Below are 14813 nucleotides of genomic sequence, written 5' to 3'. Positions count from 1 at the left end.
TATTTTTAGATATAATATTGTATTGAGTAATTAATAAAATATTAATTAAAATATGTAACGTTAGTATTTAAAACTAGGTTAAGAAAACAACCATAAGTAATAAGTGAAATTTAAAAACAATAACCAATAAGTTAAATAACAATATAAGACATGCAAGTAGGTTAAAAAAACAATTTTATTATTGTGTAACAATATAATAATTAATAATCGTTTTTAACCATACTGTAACTATAGGGTAAGATATCAATAATATTGCAACTAGTATAATTTTATGCGTAGTCAATAAGATAACTATAGAATAAAATAAAGTCAACAATATAATATATAAGTAATTAATATCATAGGCGCACTTTGGGGGACTTGGAGGGGCTTAGCCCCTCCAAAAATTGTATTTAAATTTAAGTTTTGAATCCTTCATTAATTATCTAATATACAAAATATGTTAAACGTTCTTTGAAAAAATAATAGATTGAAAATTGGCTTCGAACTTCGATGAATCAAGATAGATTTACCAATTTATCAATAATTTATACAGAACGAGATTTGTCAAATGAATTGTCTAACGAACAAATTTTGGATAAATTTACAATTTCGAACCGACGGTTACAATTATAATATACCTAATAAATAAATGTTATATTTTTAAATATCTAAATATTTCTTAGTTTTGTTAATGGATGTATAATCTATGCAAGAAAATTGGTGAGATAACTATGATTTCGGTATTTGAATGAGAGGTGTGGGGGGGGGCGAAGCCCCTCACGGGCTTGCTTCATTTAAAAATATTGAGCCCCTCAAAATTAAAAACTGAAATTGCGTCTGTGATTAATATATAAGGAGAATAGGATGTCCAAAAAGGCAGTCGATACTGGTTATATAGGTTACCACTAACGCAGTGTAGTATTTGTAAATATTTTGATTGTTCATATTTTAATGGGTAGGTACGTTGAGTGATCGACGTATACGACAATAGATAATGTAAATAACTGAAGAGTTCCAAACAAATACACGTCTTACGGTTATTGTATTATATAAGATACACTCTTTGTATACGGTCGAACATTTTTTTTTTCATTTATTTATCAATATGCTACGTGCTGAATATAACACATGTAGGTACTGCGTAGGATATATACTAAACGTAATACACGAAGGTACTACTTCTTAGGATTTAACGGCCAAATACTTAGTTGGGTCTAAAAGTGAAGGGTAGAAATTACATAATATATTCTGGGAATAACTCAGCGACACCCTCTCACGAAAATATTAAACGATCTTGATAATGAGACTCAATGAGAGGGTTATGGGCCTATATAATCAATAGAGGTGGCAGAATAGTTTTTTTGGAAATACTAAGCGTAACGGTTGTACCGAGGCGTGTGGGCGGTTCGTCAACCGGACGTTATAGGACCACAGCATCATCATACGTACGCATATTATATTCTAAAATATGTGATCAGCGTACGATTGACGCAGAGTGTGGGAACGTGATGACGTGCGTGTGACTCACCAGCAAGGACCTGTCCTATGGAGGGTAGCATCGAACATATAAAAGGGGGTCCGAAATAGGCCTCTGGCAGACGTGATTCCTCAGAGTTAGAACGAGCACCTTGACGTCACGGGTGTAATAATTTTGTCTTGGGGACCTGGTCTATTTTTCTGAATTTTAAACACTTTTTCATTTTTCTAATTCAAAAACACTTAGAATATTCTCATCTGTCAACCACTTTGAAATATTTTTAATAAATAATACACTTCGAAATTATTAAATTTTGTCAACTTTATTTAAAACCTCAAATCAACATCATAAACTATTGCTCACAAGTGAGCTGCTACAAATATGTTAATTATTTTATACGCTATACCGAACAACTTCATATCCAGATATGAAAAAAAAATTTTATTAATTCCAAAAAATTACACGATTCCTCAAATTTGTGATCACCATGCGTTGTGCAGGACACTGCTTACTATGTTAATTTTTACGACGTCCTACGGCTCCGGTAAGCTTGAGATGGTTGCGAGAAGACAGGTAGTTGTTAAAACAAAAAAACTTATACTTTATAATATAAATAATAATTTAATACTTAAAATTAATAAAACAAATAAAAATAGCCAACTGCTATATGTAAAGTGACTAGCACTGGGAATAACTATGACAGCCAAAGTCCACGAGGAGCAATAGTCTTACAATTGGGACATTAGCCAGTCTAATAGAACCATAACTTCCTTCTGAATATTGCTAGGTGCTCTACCCGTATTTATATGGGTCCTGTCAATGATGTATGGTGGAGTGACAACTTATTGTCGAATCGCATGATTATGTAAATCGGTAAAAACAACTTATTGTCGTTTCCACCTTTGACATAGACTTCCGTGTTTTAGATTATACGTACATGTACAACATAAGGTATTTATTATTAATACCTAACTTATATATTATCATAGATTAAACTACTTGACACTTGTATGATTTATCGTATATACTACATAATTACAAATGTATAAAACAATGTTTTTAGGATTACTACATCTCCTCCTTACCTCCCTAAGATGGAAAGCCTTGACTTTCTACAAAAAAAAAAAAAAAAACTAAAAAAGAATACAAACAAAATTAAACATCACATATTTAATGATTCTTATAGTTTTGAATAAATAAACAAATGTGGACATTCCACTCTCTTCCACTGGAACTTTGTGGTGGTTTGGCCTCGGTCAGTTCTTATGTTATAGTCTGTGTCTTTCATATGAAAAGGACCATACACGTGGTCTTGTATCTGTGTCCTTTGTTATTTCATGTTTGATGAACCATATAATGATAATGTTTATTATTATTATAAGGACCACCGCAGTCCTTTGATTTGATTTTATTTTTTTTTTATTTCCGTAAAACATGCTGAAAGTGATATTAACTTATATAAACTTAATTCATGTTTATATACAGTTATGAAATACCTAAAACAAAAACAATATTTTTATTTCTATAGTATACCGTCAAATCTGAAAGTTTAAACAAATCATAAAGATTACTATATTTTACCTCTTATCTTACCTCTTAGTCTTCAGAATATTTTGAAAATGTGGACGTTTAAAATAAATAATCAATTAATTTTTGAATAAAATTACAAATGTTTTACAGGTTTTTAGTTTTTTTTTTTTTTTCATAATATTCTTACTACTATGGAGTTTTATGTACGACATATGTACCTATCAGCCTTTATTAATTATTTACTTCAAAACGCCAATGAAATTAAAAATGTTAGGGTGAGTAGCCGTAACTCTGCCTCAGCATTACATTTTGCTTGAAAAGATTCGTAGCAGTTCGTGGTGCGATCGTCTGTATTCGACATATCAGTTGACAGTTCAGATGTCTGAGGGAAAGTGCGAGTCATCCAAATAATGAAACTCAAATATAGTTAAAAAATTCAGCGAGTTCTCGTTACTTTTTGGTTTTAGAGGGAACAAGTCTCTTATACTTGACATCCCAACATCTGATTAGGCGGAAGCAATGGTAAACCAAAGAATATATTAATTAAAATACTTCTGATTTCTGATATTATATCTTTAATATATAAAGCTAAACCAAGTGCTTGAATTTTCCTTCACCATAATTGGATTAAGACAACTAAGTGAAATACTAACTAATTATGCTACACTAACTTGGTATCGCAATTCGTTATTATTATAGAAAGCAATATTAATTAACCGATAGCAATTATTTATCATACGTCCGTAGCTGATACGGACTCATTATCGTCTAACGGGAGCTGATAAGGTATCATCCAGCTAATATTATATTAAGGGGATTGGTGACGGTGATTGTCTGTCTTTATGTAACACACGCGCAACATAAGAATTTAGACGTGTTTTTTGTCCAACGTACCGATTGATACAGTAAAGTGATGATAATTCTAAAAACAAATTTGAATTTTTCGTCAAGTCTACTTGAGAACGGCCAGTCCACATTTTTGATATTATCTCCCAAAATCCTAAAATCATTATAATATTACAAACGAGTAATTAAAAAATTGTCATATTTCAATTGTTTAAAAAGTTAAATTTTAATAACAAAAATGTGGACTAGCCATTCTCAAGTAGACTTGACAACAAATTCAAATCTGTTTTCAGAATTCTCATCGCTTTACTGTATCAATCGGTACGTTGGATAAAGAACACGTTTGAATTCTTATATTGCACGTGTATTAGACAAAGACAGGAAATCACCGTCACCAATCCCTTTAAATATCATAAATTTCACTGTTTGTATAATTAAAATGATGATTAAAATGTATATAACCATGTTCTTAGGATTCCTATAATAAGTACAAATTGAATTTTGAACGAGTTTAGTTATTTATTACTAATTGGTATAATTGTTAAGTGCTTAATACCGGAGTTAAAGTTAAGATGAGCAAAGTAGACGACTAACATATTTTCATTCAAAAATACAAACAATTAAAAAAAAAAAAGGTAGGTAAGTGGATACCTCTGCATACTCTGCTGTGTCGAATAAGACGTCTAGTATAGGTCTGTTAATTTTGAATTCAGTAATACAATATCATTGTGTACAAATAACCATTTTGAGTGGAAACGGTTCATCAGCCTATAATATCCATCAAGTGATATGTTTTTTTTTAATATAACTATTAGTCATTTAATATTATTATAAATCATTTTTTCTTTAATTATTATAGGTGGTACCTAGGTTTATATAATTTTTCCCGAAAATATTGCATTTATTATATCATTATTAGTGTTCAATTGTTATAATATGATACCCACGAACTCCGTATATCAGATACGAGCATATACGAGCTTATAGCTCAGTTGGTCTACGTATCAACTATCATTAATATAATTTATTGTAACTATTTAACTGTAATTAATTTGGCTGAATAAATAAATAAATAATATAATATATATTTATATAACTTTTTTATCAACTTTAAAATTTAAAAAAATCATTCTGTAAGTATACCGTAAAACAGTAAAAGTATGTTTATAAATTTACAATATACAATATACATAGATAATATCTTAAAATAAATCTAATATGTCATTGTATAAAATAAAATTCATAATAATACTTAAAATACATGAAAACATTTTAAATTTCCGCGAAGAATGTTTATAAATTATATTAAATAATAATTAACAAATTAACATCGTTATTTATCGTTTAAATGCCTAATTTCGTCTAAAGTGGAATTTAAAATGTCTACAAAAAATAATCCTCTTTATACACACATTCTTTAGATTTTATGATTTCGGTATAAACTGCTTATGAAGAATCTTCAAAATTAAGATACAGAGAAAATATTTTATGAATTTCTATCTACAAAACAGTTTGTAAGTTTTTGCGAATTTCGTCAAATTTCTTACTTCAAACGCTTATGAAAATATATTTGTAATATTCATTGTGTATTTTCGTATTTATGATTATACAATATACCTATATATTTTTATGATGCAGTCGTGCTTGGGATTTATTTTGATAGAAAATATCGCATTAAACATAAGTTGTATACATCGTTATACGTAACTATATTAAGTTAAGGATTAAGGAACAACGGAACATGTTTACATGTATAAAGCTTATTAATTAATTTATTTATTAAAATTAGGTTATGAAAATATTTACGTGAATATTGTAGTACAAAATTTGTAATTTAAGTTCTTATGGTCATTAAGTTATAGTAGACTAAACATAATAATTATGTATCGCAACGTTCAGCATAATAAACTAGGTTAAGCTACGATGTTTAAGAGAAAACAAAATACGGGAAGGGGGTTTTCAGCAGTACCAATCGGTTTATGAGGAACTGAGAATTTTATGTATCTACGTATCTTATATTCTTATGTATTATATATGTGTATTGGTTACGAACGTCAAACTCCAATATGTAGAAAGGCCGAAAGTTGAACAATTTTGTACGCAGCTTGTTAAGTATTATGTGTATGTGTTGTTATTCATTGGCAAATTCAAATTAATTCGATAACGCAGATAAAAATATAATGGCGAGATGTAAGAGATGCGAAGTGTTGCTGTTAGCGCCGTGAAGTCGAGTCTGACAAGCGCCCGTCGGTATGAGAGACGAGACGGCACTGTTGGAGTTGTTGAGTGTTGTATCCCTTCTTATAGCTTTCTAGGACGAGATGCACGTCAGCGGATGCTACCCACGTTATCCTGTATCATAACGGATGTACACGTGCCAAAATGTCTCTTCATGGACATTTCATAGTCACATTATAAAACTTTGTATCTATAAATAATATTTGGTTTTCCACGTTCTAAATTACAAAAATACAAAATATGCAATGTCACTACTGTTGACTGTTGTAGTCTGTGTAGAACTTAACAGTAATGGTGTTTTTAACTTTTATGTACCTACCTACCTATATTATCCTGTGCCTAATATTTGTTTTATTTAGTATTTAATATTATAAAAGCTATATTAAATTGTAATAAGGTGTAATAGGTATATGTTACTGTAAATAATGTTATACATTAAAATAACGTTATTTTTAAATAAATAAACCTAACCTATTTATAAAGGTATAATAACAATAACATTGGCTCCACTGGTAGAAATACATTATTTTTAATTTCACACTTTCACACGTTGTGTCGCCACAAAATTGTGGTGCCACAGGACACAGACGCGTTTGTGCGGTGGTCGGTCCTCGCTAGAAATATCGCCACAATTTGAACAATACATTCATTTCATTACCAGAAAATTTTACCTTTTGATTTTACCCGTTGATTGGTGTACTTTTCAAAATGCTCTTTCCTAAATAAAATTTAAATAATAATGTTAATTATTAAATTAATGTCAAATTGAATGTTTACCTATTTGTTAGGAAAACAAAATATTTTTCTTGTCATTTATTTGTAAGTTTTTTGTACAAAAACTCTGGGATTTTATTTATTTTTTAATTTTAAATAATAATAATAATGTAATGATGTCTGTCAAAAATCTAATAAGGTAATTGCGAATTGTGAACACTAATATATTACACAATTGCGCCATTGCGGTCAAATTTCCAATTACTATTTTTAATACAATGATCGCGGACGTTGGACAATTGTATTATTATCGTTTGATATTGCAACATGCTATCTGATACTACATATTAAATATAATATTTAAATTATTACTACATACCGTAGCCAACAATAACCAAAACGTTAGGGGTATGACAAACATTCTTAAAATTACGCTAGGGGTGTAAAAAATAGTGAGCAGGTGACGATCAAGTACAGACCAGTAATTTTGGACCTAAAAATGAAGGGTAAGAACTAATCAAAAAGGCATCATCGCACGTACGCTTTCTACCCGATAGAATATTATGGATACATAATTGCTACCCGGTAGAATATTATGGATATATAATTGCCACCCGGTAGAATATTATGGATACATAATTGCTACCCGGTAGAATATTATGGATATATAATTGCTACCCGGTAGAATATTATGGTTATATAATTGCCACTCGGTAGAATATTATAGATATATAATTGACGCACAGCGTCGCGCGGGTGACGTAAAGGCGTGGGAAGAAGCGGATGCACGAGCACTGACCAGCAGGGACCTGCCGGTACCCGCGGAAGTCCCTGGATAATATACCTATAAGGGGGCCCTGAATGGGCACATTTCAGACGTGATCCACCAGAGTTAGAGCAAGCACCTTCACGTCACTTAGTTTAATATTTATGTCTCCTGGACTTAGAATATTTTTCAGAGTTTAGTTTATTTAATATTATATGAACATAGAATATTTTCGTAAAAATAAAACACTTAGAAATATTTCATCAGTCTTTATTTTTTTAACTAATATTTACTTCGTACTACATCTCTACGTGACACGCTACAATATCGACGATTATTGTGCCGGTGCTTTTGAGACGGCCGTCTAAAAATATTTATAATATATAATGCATTGCAATATTTAATGCAGTCATTAGATTTAGCTAAAGTATATTATATAGTATTAGCATTGATTATAGAATATTCAATTGTGTCAGAATGGTCAGACTAAAAAGTCATTCGTTTTAAGTAAACAACAAGTCTTTTCGTATTCACCAGTGAGTTCACCTAATTATAAACCTCGAATTTAAGTATGCAAACAAAAATACAAAATTGTTAGATTCGTGTATTATTGCAATCTACTTTCCCAATGTCCATCATAAAAATCTTTCTGCAGCCGTGACTCGTGAGCATAAAAGTCCCTACCCATCGCACAAAAAACGGTTATTTTTCGGTAGTAGATTTTAAACACTTGACGTGTGCACGCGTGCCATAAAATGCTGAGTACTGCTGAAAACACTAATGGAAATATTAATAATGGTTCACGGCATGGCTATAGAAACTACAACTTATACTTATAGATCCCGAAAGGCTTTTTGATTGTCTCGGTCCTTAGCTCCTTATAATAATATAATAAACGTATAAAGTAAGATTTCTATCAATCACTGGAGGAACAAAATAATATGCCGTTTACTACCCGCATACTTTTTCAGTATTTTCAAGTCACTAATCTGAAAGTATTGAGAGATGGGATGAATAATAACATACTCCTGTTATTAGTCCTATTTAAAAGGACACCACACCCGCATACATTGTGATCGGCTTACAAACGTACAATATACTTAACCGTTTCACGCGGGCATGGAACACTCGGGCTATAAGCTAATTAATCAAATTTTTACACTAGAAAGAGGAAATTTCACACAGTGTACTATGTCAAACATATTTGATATTATTTTTTCGATATCAGTAGTACAAAAAAAGTTCTTATCGTTTCTTCAAAATTCATTATTTTTATGCTTTTTAAACTTAAACAACACATGCGAGTGAAGCGTCCTCTAAGAGTCAATTGCAAATACATTTTAACTGACAAAAATATTACATTATGTAAGTATAGGTATATCATAAAAGACAAAAGTATATAAGTACAATTTATTGTTCTATCAATTTCAGCGTAAAAGTATTCGATAATCAAAGAAAAAGTAATATTTTAAAATTAATTTTCAGTTTTTTTTTTGTCATCTCCATTTAGAATAATAATAAAAATATATATATTAAATGAACATTCCTAATTCCTAAACTGCAATTTATAACGTCATATTAACATATTGTTCTGTCACGTTCGTGTTTTCTTTTCTTTTTTTAATATCACTAAAATTTAAATAATTTAAAACACAATAAAATGTGTCATATTTGTATCCATAAATAAACTTTTAATTGTTTTAAAAATAAACTAAAAGCTTAATGTGTGTGATATAACTAATTTTGTAACACGTTAATTAATAATATCAGTAAAAAGTAACAATACGATAATGACGATTGTCGATTTTTGATATTATTTACTATTTAGTAAAGAATTTAGAATTAACTTTTACAACTTTGACTATTACCTATTACCAAAATATAAGTGTTCACTTTAGGCTGGCGTTTAACAGCCAAAGCTCAAAGGTAAATTTTTATATGAAAATTGTATGTCCTATAGATAGGTTTTTATAGTTATGAATACTCATCAAATGACCTTATTATGTATAATATTCGATTCGATTATGACATGAATAATATAATCAAAATCACAGTTATTTAATCATATGAAGAAAAAAAAAATTAAGCAACAACAATACAATGCATATTTTACTTTTATTTTAATTAGATCGTCTTTCTATAGAGTTGTGTAGAAATAGAATTGATAAAATATTAGAATGTATTCCATTTTTTTTTTTATCTATAACTAGTATACAATAACAAAGTTTAGTCTACTGTTAAATAGTACCTATTTTCTTTATCATAATTCTGTAACTTAACAAACATTTGTTATCCAATACTTGTTATTATTGTACGTACTAAGTAAACTATGTAACAGATTTAACTGTAACAAGGGCTAGTTCCGTATACTATTACAAATAAATAAATTTTTAATTTTCAATTATTTTATGGGTAAGAACCAATAATATTTTTTTCTCTTTTTGCAGAATGTCTAATTTTTATTAAGTCCATCGTTTTTGACTTTCTGTTCCTACATATTTCAATTATTACTTTCAACGATAGTAAGAATAACAGGTACTTGTTGAACCTATTTTGTATTGGAAGTGTGATATAATGCGATGTGCCTAATCGTTAGACATTTAATATTGACATGACGTGACTACGTGAGGTTTAATTAATTTTCAAAATACCTATAATAAATTGAAATAAACATTAATTTAAAAAAAAAAATGCAATGACGTAATATTTCTTCGTAAAAATATATCTAAAAATAGTACTTCCGCTGGCTACCTTATATAATACATATTATATTGATATATTATTATTATTAATATTATTATTCACTTCCTGCACGACTAGAAGGCATCCAAATGATATTTTAATTATTTAATACTACCTATGTAAATAGATTAGATAATTTCTGAGCTGCACATTTTTCATAACTTACACCGGAAAACATTTTAATAATAATATACATATTATATTACTCATACTATGTTCTAATTAATTTTTCGATGATCAACATTTATTATGATAATGATACGAATGATATGATGTACCTATTACAATTATACGCGTTAGGTTAGGTTAGTCAACACCATGTATGACATGTATTATTATGCTTATTTTCGTTATTTTTTATATGTACCTATGTTAATAAATTTCTGTGTACATTTATAGGTATACGTTAAAATGTAATTTATTAAGTGAAAATTTATATTTTTTTTTAATTTTAATGTTTAATATTATGGGTAACAGCTAGTCCGTTGTTATTTCCAGTGCGTTCCGATCCTTTCGAACATTATTTATGTTATATTAAAAATAAATGTTTCTAAATTTTAGAAACATCGGGGTCGAACTTCAAAAGGCAACTTTTTCATTTTTTGCAAACATAATGTGAAGAAATTGTTTCTGTAGACTTAAGCAACTCAATACTGAACATCATTAATTATTAATGTATTCAAAACTATATGCTTGAAAGCGACTTAGTGTTAAACATTGTATATTTTGTATGATTATTTAATTATTATAATATTATATACTTACAGCATATTACATTATTATTATTAACTTTCGAGTTTTGTGTTAATAACATCTTACAATTAAACAATGTAAATAGATTCATAGTATAAATGGATAATATCTCAAAATTAATCTCATTTTTTTACGTCATTGCTTGTGTAGTGAATCTCTAGGTGTCCCAAAGTCACGCGACGACGAATATTAATTAAAAACTACTATTTAGCAACGCCGAGTCGTTTTACGTTTGGATCTGTGGTGTGTGTGTGTTGAAAGTGAATAGAGCGTAGAACGCAGTGATAGGATATTAGTTTGTTTATTAAAATAATATAAAATTAAATACTTGTAAAAATTTGAGGATAGAGTTGTACACAACTCTACCCGAGAAATTAGTTTAATAAAATACTGTTACTAAGCCCTGAGTAATACTGGGAATGGACTTAGAAAAGCGGCGATATTAGGACGCGGCCTAACGACGATTCTAAGTCTTACAGTTTGGGTAGGTATTTATATAAAGTCCTATAGCTGTCAAATGCACGGTAGAGATGCACAATGTACATAGGTGGTGGAATAAATAGAATCGAAATGTTGAAAATAGGAGATAATTGTTCTTAGTTTAATAGTTTTGTTTACCTGTCTCAAATGTCGTAGAGGATTAAAGTAATATCTAGTTCAAAATAATAAGAGTTAACTATTTCCAAGAAATAATATAAAATGTCCTTACTCCTTACAACGAGTTATCTACTTATAATATAATTTCATTGTATTATATTAGTATATGTAATATTATGTAAATGTTGTAAAATGTCTTATTAAAATGACCCGAGGACGAGTTAGCTACTTCTAAGAAATAGTATATTATTCTAGTGAATGTAATTGTCGTATCACATATAATATATATTCACATAATATGATAAATGTTATGTACTCGGCGAAGCCGGTTTACTACGTTATTGCTTGTATAGTAAAATTCATATGGTACGTACAATTTTTAAGACTACGAATAATATTTTTAAATTTTAAATATCTATTAATATATATGTACACATATGTTAATTCTCATTATTTTTATATATTTTTTTAGATTTTTTGGTTATAGTATGATCTTCGTGTGTGGAATATTGTAATAAACTTTCAAACCTAAGCTATAAAAATTGAGGCTTTTATACATTTTTTATTATAAAATATGTACTTGTAACTTGTAAATGTTTATGATTTCGACGAACTTTGTAAAAATTGAACTTAAAATGCATACCTATAAAAAAACTGTACCCATGTATTTTTAATAATTTTATTCAATTACAAGAACGTTAAACGACTTATTATATGGGGTCTTGTATATGCTTGTATTACATTTTCAAGAAATTTTCACACAATTATTTATAAGAAAAAAAAATTCGAATTTCAAATTTTTATAACTTACAAAGAATCAAAATATTATAATAATTATATCATGTTAGTCTGTGTAGTAAATATAAACATTAAAAATATTTTTTTCAGCATTACTAAAATAACACCGAAATAAATAACGCAATACATTCATTCATAAAAATAATTCAAAATGCAACATTAGATACATATTATATTCATTTCCAAAATCAACCTACAGCTACTAAACCGATAAAACAATCCTAATAATTAAGAATAATAGGTTTCAGCATAATATTTTAATTTAATACATCTGTTATAGCCAAATTCTATGCAAGTTGGAGGTAATCTAATCGATAAATAAAAATTCAATGCAGTAACGCAATAATGTTATACTCAGCTCAGAAATTTCCGAAAGCCATTAGAATATGATGGCTGAATGAAAAATGTTTAAAATTATAATAGTTCGTAGAACGTACAAATTATTATCGTTAATAAAGAAAACGTTTACGAAGAATTTCAAGAATTTCGTATTTATACTTAATACTTAATTATTATTACAATGATTCAAATCATTAATAACTAGTAATAAAAGATAATCATTAGTCCTCCGTACATTAATCGTAAATGTATTCCACGAATTTTATTCACAGTATTTATATATAACAATAATATTGTAATATTGTGTTGGTCAAATACTCATTTCATTGCTGCAGAATTATTTAGTTGCCTACTTCGTACTTTATTAGGTACTACTTATGTATAAAAAAAAAAATGTATAATATAATACAAATTAATAATTTTAGTAATCACAAAATAATAAAAAATTCATAATCTAATAATGTGTTAGGTACAATGTACTGTCGATAATCCGCGAATAATGATTTTTTTTTTTCATTAAACGTATAAACGGTTATCAAAAAGTATTAAATTATTTAATATCAAAAAAAAGCGTGTTGTATTTCACGTAGTTTTCGAGTAATTGGCTACCACAACCCAATTAAAACGATAATGATGTACGATGTAAAGATAATTTTTTTTGTTTTTTTCGTATACATATGTGTAAGTATAAAGGAGATGATTCAGCGGAAGACAACGAATAATCCGCCGGCGGATAACCGCGGAGAGTACTACGATTAAACTATACGTTAGTAATATATTGTTATTGTACATTCGTAGACTTTTTTATTAATGTGAGAGATATTTATTTTGTGGATTGAAAATAAAAAAATTACACCTATCTGTTATACCTATTATACAATACATACATATATTACACGTTTTACGTATTATATATATTACCTGAACACTAAAATTTTAAATTTTAAATTATAACCTTTGACTTCCGACTTCCGAGCGACTGCTGTTACTATAATAAACCGGCACCGTCCTTTTTCCTATGTACACGTACAATAATATTTTTCTATTATTAAATCGTTTTATCACCAATGTGTTGCTGCTCAACCCAAACCGTCGTTGTACAAACGCAGTATATTATCATATTATTATTATTATTTATTGACTGGATGTTACTGATGTTAGTAAATGTAGGCGTTGCCGTAACGGCGCAACGATTCTACGAAACCGTGTGAATCGAGCGAGATCGCGAAAAATTTACATACAAGCTGGTTCTCGATGTTAATCGCATAGATTCCGTAGAAATCCAAAGATATTTCACATTAACACATTTTCGGCTTCTTTGATCCACCGGCTAAGTCACTACCGTTCGGCCGAAACTGCACATGTTTAATATCATCTGGCGGCTCCGCGGTTTTCCGCGAGACCGAGACCGACGATCACTGCACTGATCGATGAATGAGTTCTATACTTAAATAATTTTATGTATGTATTCGCATTCATAAATTCATTACTCATTAGGTAGGTATATCAATTTAATTGAATGTATTATCACCTAAATAATAATTATTTTTTTTTAATTCATTATTTATTATCTACAGTAATAGGTACATATACAGCAATAGGTATACATTAAATAGGTATTAATTAAACAACTAATTAGTAATGTATGTGAACATGATATTATATTGTATATTAAATAGTTAAATATATTTATCGCTCTGCTTAGAATCTAAAAAGTGTAAAATGCGTAGATGATTATTAAACGATATTAAATAATATTATTATTGTTTAGCATATATTATCACAAATGTATTGTTTATACATCGAAGACAAAAATTGCGCAATGCAACGGGTGAATGCACCTATTAATCTATTATCTCACGACTTCCAATATTTATCTATCTTAAAATAATTAACTTATTAGCCACATAATAAAACATGTTTATGTATTGAAACCTATGACTTTTTCTAGTCGTTTAGATAGGTACTAACGTAGTACGTACGTCAACAACCGCGTAAAACGACCAATTATTTTTTATAAAACAATAAAAA

The sequence above is a fragment of the Aphis gossypii genome, chromosome 2 (assembly GCF_020184175.1).
Source record: "Aphis gossypii isolate Hap1 chromosome 2, ASM2018417v2, whole genome shotgun sequence".
In the NCBI taxonomy this organism is placed as follows: Eukaryota; Metazoa; Arthropoda; class Insecta; order Hemiptera; family Aphididae; genus Aphis; species Aphis gossypii.
Note: the sequence above shows the minus strand (reverse complement) of the source record.